The sequence below is a fragment of the Amblyomma americanum genome, chromosome 1, assembly GCF_052857255.1.
Source record: "Amblyomma americanum isolate KBUSLIRL-KWMA chromosome 1, ASM5285725v1, whole genome shotgun sequence".
In the NCBI taxonomy this organism is placed as follows: domain Eukaryota; kingdom Metazoa; phylum Arthropoda; class Arachnida; order Ixodida; family Ixodidae; genus Amblyomma; species Amblyomma americanum.
Genome location: NC_135497.1, coordinates 434,798,750 through 434,802,365, shown reverse-complemented (window position 1 = coordinate 434,802,365; position 3,616 = coordinate 434,798,750). Strand labels below are relative to the sequence as shown.

Genomic DNA, 3,616 nt, shown 5'->3' with positions numbered 1-3,616 from the left:
GGATAGCCTGAATGCCCAGGAATCGGCAGCATTGACAGCAAGCCGGCAAGCCAGAGACTAGTATGTACGGACATATATAAATTCTGTAATTACAGTCCTCGTAGCGCTCGTTATGCAGTCCAGCATCTTGGTATGTTGACGAAGCAAATATGCAGAACGGTGCATCTGATAATTTGGAGGCTTGTGCAACATTAGCTAGCCAAAGGCGTTTCCCTTGCCGCGGTATGAACTTCGTCTGAGGAGCACCTAGAGGGGCACTTGTAAACCAAGGCGTGTCAACACTGAAACAAGGCCATGCGCAGCACCAGCACCTACAGAAACTAAGCTGGTTGCGCAAAATGGTGCAAATGGCACAGTTAGACCACCACTCAACTGGCCAAGGCAGCGGTCAGTCCTGTGATGCAACAGAGGGTTCCAAGGATCACAGGATCCGAACAGGCTGCCATTGGAAACAGCCTGACAACGTTTAATGCACACAACGTTTAATGTCCGGACCCCGTAGAATATCTGTTACGAGTCCGATTCGACTTAATTTTTGAAATGTGGCGGAGAGTTTGAAGTTTGCTTCACTTCGCCACCGGTTGGCCCAGTATTGCACTACTTCCGGGATCGGCCTTGTCTTTAGCGCGTCTTTACTATCCTGTCTTTCTATCCCATCTTTCAACTCTCCTACTATCTGCACGTGGTAGCGACTGTGGCTCGGCTTGAGCCAGTGAGCAGGCCTGTGCACTTTCCTTTTCTTTCTTCCTTGCAACAACAGACAGACAGACCCACAAAGACTTTGTTGGGTGAGGCAGGTCTAGCAGTAGCGTTTGACACGCTGTCAAGCATTAAATGAGATATTAGAGGGTTAGCAAATTATGGGAACAGATGACGCACGTACAGCAATAAGGACTAGGCAAGTATTCTATAACTGTTTACCGGAGGGTAGGGGTGTGCGAATAGTACTTTTTTCAGAACTGAATCGAATACAAATAGTGAAGTCGAAGACACAACCGAGTAGCGAAAGATTCAAATAGACTACGAATAGAATATTTGGGTGATCATTCCTCATTTGTGTGAATACTCGTACTAAACATATCTGTGCAAAACAGTGAAGCCCTAACGGCGGCTGAGTCACAGGAATCTGTCGCTATTGGAAGATGCAACACTGATCTCCAGTAGGGGATGGAAAGTTGGGCTAGTTTGGTTACCTTCATTTTAAAAGAAAAATACAGCGTAAACAGAGACGAAGAACGAAGAAGAGGTGCACAGCACAAGAGGACGAAGAAGAAGAAGAAGCACTGTCTCGCAACTAAAATTTTATTCGGGAAGAAAACAAATATATAAAAGCGACCAGAAAAACGATGAAGTCAGCAATGACATGAGGCAATCAATACAAGGAACAAACTCAAAATTCGAAATATTGCGCGGGGCAACTTTTTCTATAACCCATGGCACATCAGTTGTTGTCCACGAACCGTACCTCCACGTCATATAATGTGATGAATGGTTGGCTGATGCTCGCTTATTTTTCATTTTCAACAATGCTTTCATAATCCCTCTGGTACGCTGATTGCGGGGCCGCTAAAGTACCTCGGTTTCCTCAAATATCGCCTTACAATTCTTTGCACTCCGTGCAGTGTTTCGATACATCTGACGATGGTCTTTCGTGCTCTTTTAGGCGAATATTCAAGCATCGCCCGGTTTCCAATATACGCATTTTGGCAAGTGACAGCGGCAGATGTCCAAGATTGGAGGAAAAAAATGCACCCCTTTACGTGTTTGGTGCGGCACAGATCAAGATTTGTGGATTGTGTGCGTTCGATGATGTACCAGATTCTTTTCACTTGCCAAAAGGTGTATATTTGACAAACCGGGCGATGTTTGAATATTCGCCTAAAAGCCCACGAAAAAGCATCGTCACATTTGTCAAAACACTGCGCTCAGTGCGGAGATAAAAATAACTGTAAGACGATATTGGAGTAAATCAAGGTACTTTATCTGCATCGCGATCAGCGTACCAGAGAGATTACGGAAGCGTTTTCATAAAGAAAAAATAAGTACGTGCATCAGCCAACCATCTATCACATTATATCAAGCGGAGATACGGTTCTTGGACAAGACCTGATGTTCCTGATGAAGGGCGCCCCACACAATCTTTTGCGCTTTGAGCTTATTCCTTGTGTTGATTGCCTCATGTGATTGCTGACTTCGCCGTTTCTCCGGTCGCTTTTATATGTGTTTTCCTCCTGAATAAAATTTTAGTTGCGAGACAGCGCTTGTGTTTTGCCCCTCTTCTTGCGTCCATTGTCTGTGTTTGCGCTGTATTTTTCTTTTAGAAACCAGTAGGAGACAAACGACATGAATTACGTCAGTATATTAAATCTCCGATCATCATGTCAGATTCACAGGGAAATTTCCTTCTGCTACTGATTACGAGTGAACAAAAGTTAACACACGCCAAATCCCAGTCGATGAGAGGGATAGGGTTTTAGCTATTACCTCTGGCACTGGGCACGAATGCAGGGTTTGCCCAACCTGCCTGAATCCTGTTGCATTGCTCAATATTAAAGGTCATATCTATGAGCATAATGAACACCTCCACACAAATTGGCCAAGTCGCTCCGCTGAACCCTCCTTTCTGCATGGCAGCATGCTGTGCGGTGTCAGTGAGCGCAGGTTTTGAAACAGTCATCAAAATAATGATAAATAAATGGCATTGCCATTCAAACTTAGAGTGGATTATTCGAGAACCTCAGACCTGATTCGATTGACTTCCGAATAATTTTGAGCATGCACTATTAAAAATTTTGTAATGTCCGCGCACCCCTAGCAGAGGCAAGAACTATGTGCGCGATACTTGATCAATAAGATATAGCAAACAAGGAGCACTAAAATCTACAACAGTAATTAGAGGATGGAAGTGATTAGGTTTGGTTTCGTTTAGGGTGTTTAACGTTACAAAGTGTCTCAGGCCATGACTGGCGCCGTAATGAAGGGTTCCGGAAATTTTGATTAGCAGGGGTTCTTTAACATGCAATGACATCGCACAGTACACAGGCCTCTAGAATTCTGCCTCTATTGAAATTCGACTGCCGCGACCGGGATCAAAACCGTCCCTTCCGGGTTAGCAGCTGAGCACCATATTCACTGAGCCACCACTGTTGCTAATGGAAGTAATTATAATGGAGCTTAATAAAATGTTCAAGTTGAAGGTTGTACAAAGCCTGAGCATATACATGCCGTTATGATGAAGTGTCGGTTGAAAGGTTCCACGAATACATAAAAACTTCCATGTTTAAAGTATAGTGAACTAAAATATATTACTGTGGCACAACCACGAGGGCGCGCCTAACTTTCTAGCGGCCCGTTACGCCGTGGAAAGCCGTTGAAGACGCTGCTGCTCTTTCATACAGCAGTGCAGCAGCACGGCCGGCCGGGCTTCGCGGGGCATGGATAGGCAGTCACCTTCATTGAAAGTTTTAGCATGTTGGAACTGCATTCAGACAATGCACTTTTCTTTAGGGGCCATATTAACACTTTAAAAGAAAGAAGATTGAGCTTGGACGACAAGATCATTAATTTGTGGCTGAGGGTACAGCATTTTATGGCTCAACACACCTACTTTTAAACC

The 3,616-nt window shown here is 44.5% G+C and overlaps 1 pseudogene; it reads left to right on the top strand.

The window, feature by feature from the left end:
• Positions 1-503: 503 nt before the first annotated feature.
• Positions 504-623, top strand: LOC144116812 (U2 spliceosomal RNA; annotated as a pseudogene).
• The last annotated feature ends 2,993 nt before the right edge of the window (positions 624-3,616 follow it).